Source organism: Macaca nemestrina, chromosome 20, assembly GCF_043159975.1.
Source record: "Macaca nemestrina isolate mMacNem1 chromosome 20, mMacNem.hap1, whole genome shotgun sequence".
NCBI lineage: Eukaryota > Metazoa > Chordata > Mammalia > Primates > Cercopithecidae > Macaca > Macaca nemestrina.
Genome location: NC_092144.1, coordinates 6,825,656 through 6,844,943, shown reverse-complemented (window position 1 = coordinate 6,844,943; position 19,288 = coordinate 6,825,656). Strand labels below are relative to the sequence as shown.

The window sequence follows — 19,288 nt, the reverse complement described above, 5'->3', positions numbered from 1 at the left end:
CACATTAGGTCTAAGCTGGCTGGAGTTGATGCAAAACACTCACAGGCTTTGGAAAAAGCACGTGATCTTTTGAAGAGAATGCAAATGTTGACCGGGCCCAGTGGCTCACGCCTGTAATTGCAGCATTTGGGGAGATGGAGGCAAGTGGATTGCTTGAGTCCAGGAGTTCGAGACCAGGCTGGGCAACTTGGTGAAACCCCATCTCTACAAAAAAATACAAAAATTAGCTGGGTGTGGTAGTGCATGCCTGTAGTCCCAGCAACTTGAGAGGCTGAGGTGAGAGGATTGCTTGAGCTCAGGAGGTGGAGGCTGCAGTGAGCTGTGATCGCGCCACTGCACTCCAGCCTAGGCAACAGAGCCAGACCGTTTTTTTTTTTTTTAAATGCAAATGTTTGCTTGATTATTCAGCTGGTATTTAACACACAGTTCTTTGTTCCAGAGGGACTGTCCAGCAACAAATAGTGAATTCATTAATTTTTTGCACCTATTGAAAATAACTGGAAAAGGTATATGCTGGAAAACTCAGTGTTCTAGAAACATTCATGTTTGCTACCCCAAGAGCAAACATCATGAAATGCCTGATGCTTAGTGTTAAGAGGAAGGAATTCCACACAGCCTGTGGCTAGCTTTTCTTATTTCATTGGTGTCCAAGACAAGATTTGAACTGTTTACTAAAGGAAATTAGCATAATAAGTCTCCTCTGGCATATATTTCCAGCATTCAAGTGGAGCTGCTGAGATCTTGCTCAAGAGTAGCAAAATTGGCAGGAGGAGGAGGGCATTGGTTTTTACATCAGCTTTAACAGCTTATCAGCCATTTTTGCAATTTGGAAACCTGTTTGGGGTATGGGTGTACTGAGATGAAACCAGGCTGTTTCTAGGACTCACCTCCTCCTTCAGGCTTTTTTTTTTTTTTTTTTTTTTTGAGACGGAGTCTCGCTCTGTCGCCCAGGCTGGTGTGCAGTGGCCGGATCTCAGCTCACTGCAAGCTCCGCCTCCTGGGTTTACGCCATTCTCCTGCCTCAGCCTCCCGAGTAGCTGGGACTACAGGCGCCCGCCGCCTCGCCCGGCTAGTTTTTTGGTATTTTTTTTAGTAGAGACGGGGTTTCACTGTGTTAGCCAGGATGGTCTCAATCTCCTGACCTCGTGATCCGCCCGTCTCGGCCTCCCAAAGTGCTGGGATTACAGGCTTGAGCCACCGTGCCCGGCCTTTTTTTTTTTTTTTTTTTTTAAAACAGGGTCTGGCTCTGTTGCCCAGGCTGGCGTGCAGTGACGTGATCGTGGCTTACTGTAGCCTTGACCTCTTGGGCTCAAGCAGTCCTCCCACTTCAGCTTCCCGAGTAGCTGGGACCACAGGTGCACACCATCGTGCTTGGCTAATTTTTATATTTTTTTGTAGAGATGGGGTCTCACTATGTTGCCAGGGATGGTCTTGACCTATCAGGCTCAAGCAACTCTCCTGCCTCTGTCTCCCAAAGTGGGATTACAGGCAGGAGCCACTGCAGTTAGTCCTCAGACATTTTTTTTTTTTTCTTTTTTTCTTGAGACAGAGTCTTGCTCTGTTGCCAGGCTGGAGTGCAGTGGTGTGATTGCGGCTCACTGCAACCTCCTCCTCCTGGGTTCAAGCAATTCTCCTGCCTCAGGCTCCTGAGTAGCTGGGACTACAGGCACACACCACCATGCCCGGCTAATTTTTTTGTATTTTTAGTAGAGATGGGGTGTCACCATGTTGGCCAGGATGGTCTCGATCTCTTGATCTCGTGATCCTCCCGCCTCGGCCTCCCAAAGTGATGGGATTACAGGTGTGAGGCACCACACCTAGCCGATCCTCAGACATTTTTTAATTTTCCTTTTTTAGTGTTACAGTCAGCCATTTGCAAAATGAGACTTCCCCCTAACTTTGCGTCAAACTCAGAGCCATTGTCATCTTCGCTTTGATGTGGTGGAGAAGAGGAGCTTCCCGTTCTGGCACGAGGTTTCTCCACCTGGGTCCGGTGGACACTGGGGCTGGATTGTTCTCTGGGGTGGGGCCATCCTGGGCACTGCAGGGTGCTGAGCAGCATCCCTGGCTTCCATCCACTCCATGCCAGGAGCGCCGCCCCTGAGGCATGGCAAACACAAATGTCTCCAGACACTGCTGGGTGTCTCCTGGTGAGCAGAATTGCCTCCATTTGAGGACCCCTGGACCAGGGTGCTGGAATGGGGGTGAGGGGTACTCTGCAGTTATTCTCTGCTCTTTTTTTGAGGGGATGGGGAATGGAAACCAAGAGCCTGTCATCAGCCAAATGGCTCTGTGGCTTGACACTGCAGTGCTACCAACAAAAACCACGTCCCTAGTCTTGGGGGACCAAGGAATCTGGGGGAATACGATTATAGTCATGTAATGATTACTCAAGTGCTGGGCTGGGGAGTCAGGACATAGCCGCAGGGAAGAAAATGGACAGGTCCTTCTCTCTTGGAAGCCCCTCGTGAAACACCTAATTGGTGACATGGTACACTGGAGAATCAGAAGCATTTTGGCTTGGTGGGGGCGGGCCAGGCACTCAAGCACCCCTAAGCTGATCTGGAGAAAGTGTCGGTGAAGGGGAACATCAGTGTTTCTCCCTGAAGAATCATCTTACGCCCATGATGGCAACTGGCCCACAGTAACACTGATGGAGCGAGCATCTTCTTATGGCTCGGTAACTCAATAGCTGTGTGGCCATGGGCAGGTTACTGAACCTCTCTGTGCCTCAGTCTTCTCCTCTGTAAAATGGTAACATCTAGGATTGTTGGGGGAAATAAATGGTTAATAATTGGACTAGTGCTGGGTGCATAGGAAGCTGTAAGTGTTATAGCATGTGGCCACAGCCTCCCCTCTCCCCTCCTCTCTCCTGTCTCCGCTTTTCTGCTGCCCTGCTGCCTTGATGGGATACTCCCCGTCTGTCTCTGTTTGTCTGTCTGTCTGTCTGCCTGTCTCATCCCGTTTTCTTTCCTCTGTTCCCCCACCCCCACCACTGATGCAGTTTGGACCAAGTTTTCTTCAGCCAGTTAATTTAGAGACAAGGAGAACCTGGATATTTAATGGGGGCTTGGGGGACTTCCTTACAGCCGCAGGTCTCTGTGGAAAGGGCCCTGGATGATCTCCGCAAAAACCCACCTGCTGTTGGTTAGCCAGGACCATCTCCACTTTCAGACACCAGCTTCATCCAAACACTCTTTGCTGCATTTATAACCACAGTGCATTTCCTCGGGACGCACATCTTACGGCTTCTTGGCGCCTTCGCCCAGGGTGCACCGCCTGGACCATCGCCCGCCAGCAGAGACACTGTCTGTCTTTGTGTGTTCTCCTTCCTCTGGTCGAGATGTGGCTTGGTCATCTGGAGCGGGGCCGTCAGAAGTCGCCTCGGCTTCGTGGAGGCTCGCTGTCCCCATGGCGGAAAGCTCGGCCACACACCCTGATGTCTCGACACCTTTGAGCTGCCCGTGAATGCGTTTTCAGAGCTTCCCGTGTTTACTTCGCTGCACGCCTCTGTTTGTGCTCTGGAGAAATTCTTGGCAGAGGAAAAGCCAAGTGGAAAAACAGCCCTGCTTGGTGTCAGGGCTTGAGGTTGAGGGAGAAAGACTGAAACGGAGATTTGCATGAACTGGTTTGCGCATGTGACAAGATTTTGTCTTAAAAAAAAAAAAAAACTGGCCTGGTGCGGTGGCTCACTCCTGTAATCCCAGCACTTTGGGAGGCTGAGGCAGGCATATCACGAGGTCAAGAGATCGAGACCATCCTGGCCAACATGGTGAAACCCCGTCTCTACTAAAAATACAAAAATTAGCCGGGTGTGGTGGCGGGCGCCTGTAGTCCCGGCTACTCGGGAGGCTGAGGCGGGAGAATGGCTTGAACCCAGGAGGCAGAGGTTGCAATGAGCCGAGATCACGCCACTGCACTCCAGCCTGGGTGGCAGAGCGAGACTCCGCCCATCTCAAAAAAATAAAATAAAATAAAAAATTGTGTTCCAGTCTGTTCTGGTGGCTTAGAGGAGGGAAGATGGGAAATTTTGGGTTTAATAAGTAGCATCCATCAGGTTAAGGGCTTTGAAGCACCTGGGAACATCCACAAGTTACTATTTATTGAGCACCAGCTGTATACAGTTATTGAGCATGCATTGTCTCCCAGGCACATGGTCCTCATAACAATCTTTTCACAGAGCTAGGATTTGAACCCACAGTCTCTCTGGCTTCAGAACCCTAGCTTTTCCTGTTATACTCTGCCTTACAGAGGAAGGGAATTTTTGTACTGGGTTTTGAAGGGTGAATAGGAATTCAATGAAGACGACGCACAGTCTGTGCTAACCTTGCCTTCCTGATCCTCTTAGAGTTGGCCAGAAGCTATTATCTGGAGGCCAAAATTGGGTCACTAGGGTGACCAACTCATCACAGGGCCCTGGATTTTTCTCTGCAAAAGCCCATCTGCTATTGGTTAGCCAGGACCATCACAGTGTGCCCAGGTCACCCTACATTTCACCCAAAAGCAGAATTTTACACCAGAGCCTGGACACTGATTGAATTTTCTTTAACTCAGTTCTGTCAATGGTTATCTCCAAAAATGCTCCCTTGTGTCTTTATGCTGGGCTTCTTTCTCTAGATACTTCCATTTCTTGGTTTGGGTGAAAATCAAATGAGGTAATTAATGCTTGTGATATATAAAGTGTAGTGTGTGGCACATGGTAACCTCTTTAGTTTTAGCTTGTTGTTTTTGTTTGTTTGTTTTTTTTGTTTTGAGTCTTGCTCTGTCACCCAGGCTGGAGTGCAGTGGCGCAATCTCAGCTCACTGCAACCTCCGCCTCCCAGGTTCAAGCAATTCTCCTGCCTCTGCCTCCCAAGTAGCTGAGATTACAAGTGCATACCACCACACCGGGCTAATTTTTGTATTTTTAGTAGAGATGGTGTTTTGCCATGCTGGCCAGGCTGGTCTCAAACTCCTGACCTCAGGTGATACTCCCTCCTTGGTCTCCCAAAGTGCTGGGATTACAGGCGTGAGCCACAGTGCCTGGCCAGTTTTAGCCAGTTTTTCATTGGCCTCCCTCTTTGCCTTTTTTTTTTTTTTTGAGACAGAGTCTCACTCTGTCGCCCAGACTGAAGTGCAGTGGTGCGATCTCGGCTCATTGCAAGCTCTGCCTCCTGAGTTCACGCCATTCTCCTGCCTCAGCCTCCCGAGTAGCTGGGACTATAGGTGTCCGCCACCACGCCCGGCTACTTTTTTTCGTATTTTTAGTAGAGACAGGTTTTCACCGTGTTAGCCAGGATGATCTCGATCTCCTGACCTCGTGATCTGCCCGTCTCGGCCTCCCAAAGTGCTGGGATTACAGGCATGAACCACCGCGCCCAGCCCCTCTTTGCCTTTTTTGCAAGGGGGCTGGCCTCCCTGTCCCTGGAGTCAGCAGGCTTCCTTATACCTGCAGCTTCCTCTAAGGAAGTGTAGCTACCTCCAGCCTGGCCCTCCCCAAGGACTTAGCTGTTTCCTTCACCAAGAGTAAGGAGTGGACCTAATCACTGCCAAATAGGGAAGCCAGGCTGGACGCCGTGGCTCATGCCTGTAATCCCAGCACTTTGGGAGGCTGAGGCAGGAGGATCGCTTGAGGCCAGGAATTGAAGACCAACTTGGGCAATGTAGCAAGACCCTGTCTCTAAACAAATAAAAAAACTGGCCGGGCGCAGTGAGCATGAGGCCAGGCGTGAGCCACTGCACCCGGCCTTCTTCTTCTTCTTCTTTTTTTTTTTTAGATAGGGTCTCACTCTATTGCCCAGGCTGGAGGGCAGTGGCACAATCTCAGCTCACTGCAACCTCTGCCTCCTGGGTTCAAGAGATTCTCCCACTTCAGCCTCCCGAGTAGCTGGGATTACAGGTGCGCAACACCACGGCTGGTTAATTTTTGTGTTTTTAGTAGAAACGGGGTCTCGCCATGTTGGCCAGGTTAGTCTCAAACTCCTCACCTCAAGTGATCCGCCCGCCTCAGCCTCCCAAAGTGCTGGGATTACAGGCATGAGCCACCGCGCCTGGCCTGATGAGGACCTTCTTGCTGCTGGGGGCTCTCTGCAGCGTCCCGACAGGGAGCAGGGCATCACATGGCGAGGGGGCTGAGAGTGTCAGCTCAGGTCGCTCTTCCTCTTCTTATAAAACCACCAGTTCCACTCCTATGATAAACCCTCATAATCACTTCTTAAAGGCCCCACCTCTCAGTGCTGCCACATGGGGAATTACACTTCAACATGTGTTTTGGAGGGGACAAATACTCAAATCATACTATTATGTTACCAGTAAAATTTAAAATACAATAATAATAATGGCCGATGTGTGGCGGGCTTACCAAATACTAGACCCTGTGCTAAGTGTTTTATATCTATTATTTTATTTAATTTTCTTGGTCACTGCATAACATATACTCTGTTAGTCCCAGTTTTTCGAATCGGCATAACAAGACCAAACCTGCCTAGAGTTGGCACAAGTTGTAAAAATAGGATTCGCGGCCGGACACGGTGGCTCACACTTGTAATCCCAGCACTTTGGGAGACCATGGCAGAAGGATCACCTGAGGTCAGGAGTTCGAGACCAGCCTGGCCAACATGGCGAAACCCCGTCTCTACTTAAAATACAAAAATTAGCCAGGCGTGGGGGCGCACCTGTAGCCCCAGCTACTTGGGAAACTGAGGCAGGAGAATCGCTTGACCCCGGGAGGCGGAGGTTGCAGTGAGCCAAGATCGTGCCACTGCACTCCAGCCTGGGCAACAGAGAGAGGCTGAAAAATAAAATAAAACAAAAAAATAGGATTCACTTTTGCCAGCAACTTGAAAAGGAGGCAAACACAAGAGTACTCATCTCTGGAGAGGAGACATTCAGATGTGCCTACTCAGCATTCCTGGAGATAGAACCAGATTTTGCATGGGTTAGAATCATATTTTGCCTGGGAAGCCACTCAGACCTCCCTGTGCGGACTCTATTCCCAGAGCCAGCTTCCTTTATTCCTTCAGACTCTTATGATTGGCTCAGGGGAAGGCACAGGACTCAGACTGGGCCAATCAGCTTTCTTAATTCCTCTAGCCTCCATGATTGGTTCAGGGGTGAGCATGTGACCCCAGAGGGTTCCATAAGATTCAGCTCTGGGACGTTGATGGGAGTGATTGAAAGAGAGATTTTTTCCTTGCTAGATCTTCCTTGCTGTGAAGCTATAATCCAGGTGCCACCATGTAGAGACCACCTGTCTCAGACTTCTGACACCATAGAAGGAAGCAGGACTGAGACAAGGAAAGGGAGAGAGATGGGGTGCCCATGACATCCTTTGACACCTGGATCTAGCTATACCTGAAAGCATGCTTGTCCTATGACTTGTTAGTTAAATGAGCCAGCAATCATTCTTTTCTTTTTTTTGTTTTCTTTCTTTTCCTTCCTCCCTCCTTCTCTTCTTTCTTTCTTTCTTTCTTTCTTTCTTTCTTTCTTTCTTTCTTTCTTTCTCTTTCTTTCTTTCTTTCTTTCTTTCTTTCTTTCTTTCTTTCTTTCTTTCTTTCTTTCTTTCTTTCTTTCTTTCTTTCTTTCTTTCTTTCTTCTCTTCCCCTTCCTTCCTTCCCTTCCCTTCCTTCCTTCCTTTTTCTTTCTTTTCTTTCTGTTTTCTTTCTTTTCCTTTTTTCTTTCTTTCTTTTCTTTCTTCCTCTCTCTTTCTCTTTGCTTCCTTCCTTCCTTCCCTCCCTCATTCCTTCCTTACCTCCCTCCTTTCCCTCCCTCCCTCTCTCTCTTTCTTTTTTCTTTCTCCTTCCTTCCTTCCTTCCTCCCTCTCTCTCTCCTTCCTGCCTTCCTTCCTTCCGTCCTTTCGTCCTTCCCTCCCTCCTTTATCTCTCTCTCTCTGTATAACAGCTTTCTGTTCTCACAAACGGAGAGAGGTCTTGCTAATCCAAGGCATGACAATCAAAGCAACATGTGAAGCCCAGAGAGCCTCAGAACTCCCCTCTATGGTTTCCAGCCCTGGGGGTGGTCAGTGGAAGTAACTGGAGCCCAGAGCTTCAAAGGCCAGTGTAGAGGTGGGGAAGGTTGTGGTCAGGAGAGAGTGATATATCTGGTCCCTGCAACAGACACCCCTGCAGTTTGATCCTGGATCCTGGGTAATTTCCCCAGGTCCTGGGAAGCCTAACAAAGCCCCTACTCAGATGTTGGACTGCAAGTCCTTTGTGTGTGCTTGTTTTTAAAATCCACTTTAAATATGTCTGAAAACCACACACAGAGTGACTGCTGTGCAGAAGAAAGAATGGTTCATGCCTTCTTTGCTGCCACCAACAAGCCAGTTGCCTACTTCTCTGACATGGGACCCTTGGCTGGAGCTCACTGGCTGCCTTCCTGCTGCCTCTAAGCCTCTGCACTTGCTGTTCCCTCTACCTACATGCTTTTCCCTGTGATCCTTCCTCATATGATTTCCTCAGATTATCTTTGCTCAAACAACAGGCAAGGGCTGGGCCATGCCTGTAATCTCAGCACTTTGGGCGGCCAAGGCAGGTGGATCACCTGGGGTCAGGAGTTGGAGACCAGCCTGGCCGACATGGTGAAACCCCACCTCTACAAAAAATTAACCAGATGTGGTGGTGGGTGCCTGTAATCCCAGGCACTTGGGTGACTGAGGCAGGAGAATCACTTAAACCCAGGAGGCGAAGGTTGTAGTGAGTGGAGATCGTGCCGTTGCACTCCAGCCTGGGCAACAGAGCGAGGCTCTGTTTCATAAAAACAAACAAACAAACAGAAAACAACAAAACAAAAAAACAAGAGGCAAGAAGTTCAGTGTGCAGAATCTCTGAGAAAAACCCATGGTTGTTAACCCCAGGTCTGCCCCTTTTGAGCAGGGTGACATTAGGCAACTGATTTGATTTCTCTTAGATGAAATTTCCTCACTCCATGCTTATTCAGCCGCAGTACTGAGGACATTTGGGGCTGGATTAGTCTCTCCGGTGGGGGCTGTCCTGGGCATTTTAGGGTGTTTAGTAGCATCCCTGGCCTCTCCCCACTAGATGCCAGTAGCACTCCCACCCCACACCGGTTGCGACAACCAGAAATGTCTCCGAGACACTGCCGAGCGACCCCTGGGGGTATCAGAATTTCTCCCCTTCCCCCTGTGTTTTCCTACGGAGGCAGAACGTGTTTATTTCTTTGCTCACCGTTTTGCAATCTCTCTTTCCCCACCACAAGGCAGGCACTCTCCTGTCTCTGTCACTATCCCTTCCTCCCACAGTGGAGAGAGCTTTTAGGACTCTTCTGAGCAGCAGATTCTTGGGTGCAGCCTTCTGTTTCATTCCTGGGGATTTACCTCTGCTGAGTGATAGGTACCTGAGAACTCTTTGTATCACCCTTGCAACTTTTCCGTTTTGTTTTTACAAAAGGAAAGAAAGAAGGCCGGGCACGGTGGCTCACGCCTGTAATCCCAGCACTTTGGGAGGCCGAGGCGGGTGGATCATGAGGTCAGGAGATCAAGACCATCCTGGCTAACAGAGTGAAACCCCGTCTCTACTAAAAATACAAAAAATTAGCAAGGTATGGTGGCGGGCGCCTGTAGTCCCAGCTACTCGGGAGGCTGAGGCAGGAGAATGGTGTGAACCCGGGAGACGGAGCTTGCAGTGAACCGAGATTGCGCCACTGCACTCCAGCCTGGGCGACAGAGCGAGACTCTGTCTCGAAAAAAAAAAAAAAAGAAAAAGATGAGAGAGATCACTCGCTGACTGCTACCGAAACATTCATTCTGTGGCTGGGAAGAGGAAAATACCAGGAAGGGTGAATATGGTCGGTTGAATGATGCCTTTCCCTTCCCCCAGAGATGCCCACGTTGTAATCCCTGTCACCTGTGAATTTGGTACCTCACTTGGCACAAGGCTCTTTGCAGATGTGATTAAGTTGAGGATCTTGAGATGGGGGATGATCCTAGATTATCTGGTGCACCAGATGTCATCACAGGGACCCTTTTCAGGGAAAGAGGGAAGCAAGAGATCGGAGTGCTATGGCCAAGATAAAGAGACTGCCCTAAAAGCTGGATTTTCTCTGGAGCCTCCAGAAAGAACCAGCCTTTGGTAACGTCTCGATTTTAGCCGTGTAAGACTCATTTTGGGCTTTTCACCACCAAAACTGTGAGAAAATAGGCAGGGCATGGTGGCTTATGCCTGTAATGCCAGTGCTTTGGGAGGCCAAGGTGGGACGATTTCTTGAGGCTAGGAGTTTGAGACCAGTCTGGGCAACATAGGAAGACCCCATCTCTACAAAACAATTAGCTGGGCTTGGTGGCACACATCTATATTCCCAGCTACTCAGGAGGTTGAGGTGGGAGGATTGCTTGAGCCCAGAAGTTCGAGGCTGCAGTGAGCCATGATTGCACCACTGCACTCCAGCCTAGGCAACAGAGTAAGATCCTGATGCAAGAGAAAATAATAAATGTATGTCGTTTTACATTTGTGGGCATTTGTGACAGCAGCAGTGGGAAAAGGATACAGTGAGAAACCCAGGATCTGGGCTTGGAAACCCCCTCTGGGCAGGTCTCTAGCCAGGGGCCAACAGGAGTTGGAGCACAGGCTTGGTGAGAGGTGGACACGGGGCCCCAGCATCCTGGTGGCCTTGCTGTGGCTTCTGGGGACACCTGCAGTGGCTCCCTTAGATTGTGGCAGTTTGTTCCTTCCTAGACCCCCTGGATACAAGGCACCTGCACTTTAGAACCCAGAGCCCAGGGACATCCCCTGTGGTTCCCTGTTACCCTCTGGATGTCTATCCTGCTACTATGCCCCTCTCCCCAACGCCTGGTACACAGTGGGAGTTCAGGGACTGTCTCATTTGTACCACATCACATCACGGTGGTCTAAGATGCCATGCAATATTCTGTTTAGGATTTCAGAGTCACAGTCAGTTACTTCCATCTTCTTTTTGTCTTTGAGACAGAGTCTCGCTCTGTTGCCCAGGCTGGAGTGCAATGGTGTGATCTCAGCTCACTGCAACCTCTGCCTCCTGGATTTAAGCGATTCTCCTGACTCAGCCTCCTGAGTAGCTGGGATTACAGGTGCACACCACCACACCTGGCTAATTTTTTGTATTTTTAGTAGAGATGGGGTTTCTCCATGTTAGTCAGGCTGGTCTTGAACTCCTGACCTCAGGTGATCCACCCGCCTTGGCTTCCCAAAGCGCTGGGATTACAGGCGTGAGCCACTGCACCCGGCTTGCTTCCATATTCTTAGCCACTTTTCCCTCAGGTGAGACCATGAGATTTGGAACCTGTTTCAATTCCCATCAGAATTTCCCAACAGAGCCGGGGCTTTGTGATTCGAATATGTTCAGAGAAGGAAGCAGAAATGAAGGATATCAGAAAAGGAGGCTTGGGGCTGGGTGCAGTGACCCAGAAGGAACAAAATCAAGGTGTGGCTTCCCCAGAAGCCACAGCTTGAACCCAGGAGGTGAAGGTTGCAGTGAGCCAAGATCATGCCACTGCACTCCAGCCTGGGTGACAGAGCAAGACTCCATCTAAAATAAATAAATAAATAAATAAATAAATAAATAAATAAATAAATAAATAAAAGAAAAGGAAGCTCAGTAGTTTTTAGGGGCTGCTGGCATTTCCAAGCTTTAGGCATTTTGCTTTGAGTCTTTTTCTGTCTTTCGAGTCATCCTGAAGTGGCACCCAGAGAGGACTGAGTGGGTGGAGGGGGTGGTGGTGGGGACGGCCGTTTGCTCTGCTGGAATTGACAGTCTGGAAGATCACTGTGGTGTTTTTGGAGTGATTCTTAACCCCAGATATAGACAGTGACACAAGGGGCATAAATACGAGGAACAGTGACCTTCCCTGGTGTCCTTGTTTGAAGCATTTGACCATCTGGGCGAGGCCTGGGAGCGCCTGAACTGACTGGTGCTTCCATGAACAAGCACAGACTCAGAGCCCGTGGTCCTGGGTTCGAATCCCAGTTCTTCCACTTCTTTGCTGTGTGACCTTTTTTGTCTACAAAAAATAAAAATTTAGCCAGTCACAGTGGCATGTGCCTGTAGCCCCAGCTACTTGGGAGGCTGAGGCGGGAAGATCCACTGAGCCCAGGGGTCGAGGCTGAAGTGAGCTATGATTGCACCACTGCACTCCAGCCTGGGCAACAGAGCCAGACTGTGAAGAAAGAAACGAAGGGAGGGAGGCAGGGAAGAAGGAAGGAAGGAAGGAAAAAGGGAGGGAGGGAGGGAACAAGGAAGGAGGGAGGGAGGGAGGGGGGAAGGAAGGAAGGAAGGATGGAGGGAGGGGGGAGGGGGGAAGGAAGGAAGGAAAAAGGGAGAGAGGGAGGGAACAAGGAAGGAGGGAGGGAGGGAAGGAAGGAAAGGGAGTGAGGGAGGAAGGGAGGGAGGGAAGAAGGAAGGACAGAAGGAAGGAAGGAAAGAAGGAAGGAAGGGAAGAAGGAAGGAAGGGAAGAAAAAAAGGGAAGGGAAGGACCTTTGGAACTACTGAGCATCTCTGTTTCCTCATCTATAAAAAGAGGGATAAATCATCATCACACCTTCCTCTATGGTCATTGAGTGGATGAAATAAGATGGCATTTGCAAATCCCCTAACGCATACCTGGTCCCTGATTTTGTTCCTTGGGCTGCAGCGATGATAGAGGTTTAAAATTCCCAAACGCTGTGTTGAAATCTCTCACGTGGACAACCGGTCCACCAGCAGAGAACGTCATTTTTCCATCCTGGGTAAACAGGGTAGAGAAGAATGAGGACCTCAGGCCAGGTTAGACAGACCTCGCTCGGTGACCTTGGGAAGGCTTTTAACTTTTAACTTTTAACGGTAACGTCTGGTTCCCTCCGGTTAGGCGGTCGGCGGCCCAGCCGTCTTGTCTTGAAGTTTCTGTTGCCTTCCGTCGTGGGTTTATTTGTTCAGCAAATGTTTATGGAGGGGCCAGCACAGCGGGTAATGGGAACTAGAGTTCTGCGAGGACGTGTGAAGAAACAGGTTCCGAGCCCCAGGGAGGAAAGAAGAGGTCACTGCCTCCCTCCGGGGAAAATGTCTCCTCTCATACCTGGTTCATTTCTTAAATGGAATTTCCCCCTTCAGATGGGTAAGGAGTTTAATCACAAAGAGAAAACACCGTCATCACAAAGCCATCCTTAGAAGGCATTTATTGAGAAGCTGGTTCATAGACTTCTCACAGCCTAACAGCCAACCTGTCTGGGTTTTGGGAAGTTAAAGTGTCTATGTCCCATTTCTCTCTCCTTCCTTCCTTCCTTCCTCCCTCCCTCCTTCCCTCCCTCCCTCCCTCCCTTCCTTCCTTTTTTTGAGACAAAGTCTCGCCCTGTCGCCCACGATCTCGGCTCACTGCAACCTCTGCCTCCCGGGTTCAAGCGATTCTCCTGCCTCAGCTCCTGAGTAGCTGAGATTACGGGCATGCACCACCACGCCTGGCTAACTTTTTGTATCTTTAGTAGAGACGGGGTTTCACCATGTTGGCCAGGCTGGTCTCGAACTCCTGACTTCGTGACCCACCCGCCTCAGCCTCCCAAAGGGCTGAGATGACAGGCGTGAGCCACCGTGCCCAGCCAGTTCTGACTTTTTAACTTGTGATTTGACTTTTCCTGTCTAAAGTCTTTCCCTGCTGGTCACGAGTTGTTGAAGATGTTGCTTTTCTTCGTAGACAAATAGAGGAGCCCATGCACTGGGCTATGGACGCTAGTACTTTGAAGATGTGCGAATGATTTGCAACCTTTGCTGCAGAAATCATCCTTCTGAGATGCTCTTTGGCTCCATAAATAAAGGACCTGTAGGAGAGAATTTATTTTGAGCATTCCTTGGGGAGAGAAGCAAAGGGAAAGTGAATGCTGCGTAATCATTCTTTGCATGCTTTATGGAGGGTGAGCCCTGTAGTGGTTGAAAGCATCTTCATTGTTATTCTAAGCCTCACATTTTAAACAGAGCTGAAAAAGGACTCTAATTGCTGGCCTGGGATCCTTGTGTGCTGTAGGAATTCACTGAGGGTCCGGGGCTGAAGAGGCTGCTAGAGGGTGGCACAGAAGGAGATAGAAATTTCTCTCTGACTGGGCACAGTGACTCACACCTGTAATCCCAGCACTTCGGGAGGCCGAGGCAGGTGGATCGCCTGAGGTCAGGAGTTCGAGACCAGCCTGGCCGACATGGTGAAACGCTGTCTCTACTAAAAATACAAAAAATTAGCGGGGTGTGGTGGCGGGTGCCTGTAACCCCAATTACTTGGGAGGCTGAGGCAGGAGAATTGCTTGAACCCGGGAGGTGGAGGTTGCGGTGAGCCAAGATCATGCCATTGCACTCCAGCCTGGGCGACAGAGTGAAACTCCGTCTCAAAAAAACCCAAACATAAATTAAAAGAAAAATGTTCTCTCTGATTCTGCCTGCCTGCTGGGCTGGAAGCACCATGAGGTCACTGTCCACGATGTCTTGTCACTGTTGAAGCGCCCCCAAAACATGCCAGACCCTTAGCAAATCTTGGACAGGTGAATGTGCGTTGGATTCAACATGTGTCTCCAAGGTGGGAGCTGAGCGGGAACTGCTGGGCTTGGGTCCCGGGGATGACGGAGAATGGCAGTGTGACTGTGGGGAAGCCAGGGGCGTGGGGTGCTGGAGCCCCCAAAGCTGTAAATCAGGGCCTGATGAACAGATAGATGGATCAACTCAGCCATTTCAGCCCCATCCGCTTTGATGATTTCCCTCTGGCTCTGGCAAGGGTCTTGCTCACCAGGTGGTTCTCACCCTAGGGTGGGTCTGGATATTTCTGGGGACATCTGTGGTTGTCATACAGTGGGCCAGGGCGGGGGGAGCTGGGGGAGATCCTCCTGGCATGGAGTGGGCGGAGGCCAGGGATGCTACTCAGCACCCTGCAGTGTACAAGGCGGCCCCACCCTAGATGAAGATCCGGCTCTGAATACCACCAGTCCTGAGGCTGACAAACGCTACTTTAAGATAACAGTGGGCCGGGCGCGGTGGCTCAAGCCTGTAATCCCAGCACTTTGGGAGGCCAAGACGGGCGGATCACGAGGTCAGGAGATCGAGACCATCCTGGCTAACACGGTGAAACCCCGTGTCTACTAAAAAAAGATAAAAAAACTAGCCGGGCGAGGTGGCGGGCGCCTGTAGTCCCAGCTACTCGGGAGGCTGAGGCAGGAGAATGGCGTGAACCTGGGAGGTGGAGCTTGCAGTGAGCTGAGATCCGGCCACTGCACTCGAGCCTGGGCGACAGAGCGAGACTCCGTCTCAAAAAAAAAAAAAAAAAAAAAAAAAGATAACAGTGAAGGGGGAATTATCCACCCCAGAGTCTGAGTCTGTGACTTGAGAAACAGCCCCAGCATTACCAGGTGTTGAATTCGTGAGAATAAAAGGAGAAGGTGTGTAGCCCGTGACCCAGTCCTGCCCCAGACAAACCGATCTTCCCTCCAAAGCTCTATTTGGCAGAAGGAGTGTTTTCGTTGCCTCTTGCCCAGGGTATCTCCCCTGATAAGCGTTGTGGATTGTTCCAGATCGGGTTGACGGGGACGGCTTCCTAGTCCGCGGCTGCCGGCCCTGACCCTGCAGCTTTCAGTCTGTGGGAGCGGAGGCAGCTGTTGAGTGGTTTACTCTGCCCCTGTATAAATGCGGTCGTGCATGTTTTGGTTCCTGAGGGGTCACTTTTTGTTGTTGTTAGTTAATTAAATTTGTTACTAATAATAAAATCCGGAACTTACCTGACCCCCAAAGTCCCAGGTCGTTAAGAATGCTTGGTGGAATGCACGTCCTTTTCCAACGCCGGCTCCTTTGGAAAACACAGAGGACGGAGTGAAATCCTTACCTGGATTGTACCGGCAGTTGGATGACAGCATCCTCTCCTGAAAACGGAATTTAGCTTATTGCTAAATAAGACAGCGCAGTGCCTCGCACCTGTCATCCTGGTACTTAGAGAGGCTGAGGTGGCAGAAATTCTTGAGGTCAGGAGTTCAAAACCAGCCTGGGCAATACAGAAAGAGCCCCATGTCTACTAAAAATATAAAAATTAGCTGGGTGCGGTGGCGTGCACCTGTAGTCGCAGCTACTCGGGAGGCTGAGGCGGGAGAATCAGGAAGTCGAGGAAGTCGAGGCTGCAGTGAGCTGTGACTGTGCCACTGCACTCCAGCCTGTGCAGCAGAGAGAGATCCTGTTTCAAACCAACCAACCAGCCAGCCAACAAGCAGACCCCAAGGGGACCATTGTTCCCGAATTACCTGGTTGTATGAAGAACAGTTTGATTAACACCTGTAATCCCAGAACTTTGGGAGGCCAAGGAGGGTGGATTACTTGAGATCAGGAGTTGGAGACCAGCCTGACCAACATGGTGAAACCCTGTCTCTACTAAAAATACAACAATTAGCAGGGCGTGGTGGTGGGTGCCTGTAATCCCAGCCCTACTTGGGAGGCAGAGGCAGGAGAATGACTTGAACCCGAGAACAGAGGCTGCAGTGAGCTGAGATTGTGCCACTGTACTCCAGCCTGGGCCACAGAGCAAGACTCTGTCTCTGTCTGTCTGTCTGTCTCTCTGTCTGTCTGTCTGTATCTCTCTGTCTCTCTCTCTGTCTCTCTCTCTCTCTATATATATAGTCTCGCTGTGTCACCAGGCTGGAGGGCAGTGGTGTGATCTTGGCTCACTGCAACCTGCAACTCCCTGGTTCAAGTGATTCTCCTGCCTCAGCCTCTCGAGTAGCTGGGATTACGGGCACGCGCCACCATGCCCAGCTAATTTTTGTATTTTTGTGTTTTTAGTAGGGATGGGGTTTCACCATGTTGGCCAGGATGGTCTCGATCTCCTGACCTCATGATCTGCCCACCTCAGCCTCCCAAAGTGCTGGGATTACCTGCGTAAGCCACTGCACCCGGCCTAAGTTTTGTATCCCTAGCAGAGACTAGGTTTTGCCATGTTGTCTAAGCTGGTCTCGAGCTCCTGGGCTCAAGCGATCCACCCACTTGGGCCTCCAAAAGTGCTGGGATTACAGGTGTGAGCCACGGCGCCCAGCCCCAGCTGTTGTTTTCTCACTGGCTTGAGAATTGTTCTCTTAAGCTGGTCAAGGTTATGACGGTTTGTGTGGCCTGTGCACGTGTGTGTGGTCAGATCCCATTTTTCCAAAGCAAAGTTTCTATTTGGGTATCTGCTGTTTAATTTTTCAGGGATTTTTTTTCCCGGTTGCTAAGGGAAGGTACATTAAATTTTATCTTTGCATCCTGTAGAACTCTTTGTGAATAATGAGGGAAGATAGGCTGAGGAAACTGATAGGAAGGAAGTTCAAGGGGGCGATTTCTATGTGAGAACCAAGAAACACCTTTGATCTTTAGATTTCAAAGTGGGAAATTCAAGGTGAGGTGGGCGTGGAATTAGGAGTAAACCCAAGAAGACCGAATGGGCGGTTCCTCCTGGCAGCCACAGAATGGTTACGTGGCATGAGATCAGTGACATCTCAGAGGGGGTTGTTGTCTTTGACTTAGATGAGTTCCAAGAAGCAGAAGTTCGTGAGCCAAACATGAGGTGGTTTTCTAGGGGGTACAAGGGCTGGAAGTGGGACCAGCTCTTAACCACAAATCCCTTTCCACGCCCAAGGCCAAGCTCCTTGTAACTCTTTTCTTTCTTTCTCTCCCTCCCTCCTCCTTCCTCCCTCCCTCCCTTTCTCCTCCTCTCCCTCCCTCCCTTCTCCTCTCCCTCCCTCCCTTCTCCCCTCCCTCCCTCCCTTCTCCCCTCCCTCCCTTCTCCCCTCCCTCCCTTCTCCCCCCCTCCCTCCTTCCCTTCTCCCCTTCCTCCCTCCCTCCCTTCTCCCCTTCCTCCCTCCATTCCTTCCTTCTTCTCTCTCCTTCCTTCCTTCCTCCCTCCCTCCCTTTCTCCTCCCCTCCCTCCCTCCCTTCTCCCCTCCCTCCTTCCCTCCCTTCTCCCCTCCTTCCCTCCCTCCCTTCTCCTCTCCCTCCCTCCCTTCTTCTCTCTCCTTCCTTCCTTCCTTCCTCCCTCCCTCCCTTTCTCCTCCCCTCCCTCCCTCCCTTCTCCTCTCCCTCCCTCCCTCCCTCCCTTCTTCTGTCTCCTTCCTTTCCCTCCCTCCCTCCATCTCTCCTTCTCTTTCTTCTTTCCCTCCCTCTCTTCCTTCCTTCCCTCCCTCTTTCCTTCCTTCTCAAACAAGGTCTCACTCTGTCACCCTGGCTAGAGTGCAACGGCACAATCATAGCTCACTGCAGCCTCAAACCCCTGTGCTCTAGGGATCCTCCTGCCTCAGTCCCTCAAGTAGTTTTTAAACTTGCTTGTAGAGATGGGTCTTGCTATATTGCCCAGGCTTATCTTGAACTTCTGGTCTCAAGCAATCCTCCTGCCTCAGCCTCCCAAAGTGCTGGGATTACAGGCATGAGCCACTGCCCCGGCCCACTCTTTCTTTAGCCAGGCTAGGGGGACATACGTGGGCAAACTCATGTTTATTTGAGATGGTTTCTTTATTCTCGTGATATTTTCCCTCTTTGCACCTTCCTTGTGCCCTCCCCAGCCTCCTCTCAGTGTCTGTGTGTGGGTGAAGGGGCTTTGCTATACCTTCTGCTTTGGGTCTCATTCATTTTATTTTGCTTTGTTTTGTTTTGAGACGGAGTCTCACTCTGTCACCCAGGCTGGAGTGCAGTGGCACCATCTTGGCTCACTGCAACCTCTGCCTCCCGGGTTCAAGCGATTCTCCTGCCTCAGCCTCCCGAGCAGCTGGGATTACAGGTGCCTGCCACCATGACTGGCTAATTTTTCTATTTTTAGTAGAGACGGGGTTTTATCATGTTGGCCAGGCTGGTCTCGAACTCCTGACCTCAGGTGATCCGCTTGCTTCGGCTTCCCAAAGTGCTGGGATTACAGGCGTGAGCCACCGTGCCCAGCCATGGGTCTCATTCGTTTTAGTTGTAGCCCAAATTCCCTGGTGGTTCAAGTTTCCAGTCATTCTCGGCGTTCTATAATCACAGGCCTTAGAGAGCAGTGCACCCAATGGCCCTCAAATTATGGTTTCCTTAAGAGGCTATTAAATCCTGATTTCTGAGAGGAAAATTGGGGATTTTGTGTTTTCCCTTTTAGACTTGAGTGTTCTGTTACTGTGGGTGAGCTCTTCTAGAAACTTCCAAGTGGTTTCGAAGGGGATTTAGGTGTTGTCAGGAAGTGTGGTTGACAACGTGATATCTGGGCTTTAGAAAAACAGCATGTCACCTGTTTTATTTATTCCTTGATAACTTTTTGTTTGTTTTTGTTGTTGTTGTTGTTGAGATAGAGTCTCAGTCTGCCGCCCAGGCTGGAGTGCCGTGGTGCAATCTCTGTTC

General features: G+C 50.2%; 1 protein-coding gene and 1 pseudogene across 3 annotated transcripts in view; both read left to right on the top strand.

Annotated features, from left to right (window-relative positions):
* The window catches only part of LOC139360167 (uncharacterized), a 22,866-nt pseudogene extending 15,450 nt beyond the window's left edge, over nt 1-7,416 (top strand).
* The window catches only part of LOC105487005 (insulin receptor), a 188,050-nt gene that overhangs the window by 69,908 nt on the left and 98,854 nt on the right, over nt 1-19,288 (top strand). The window lies entirely within an intron of this gene.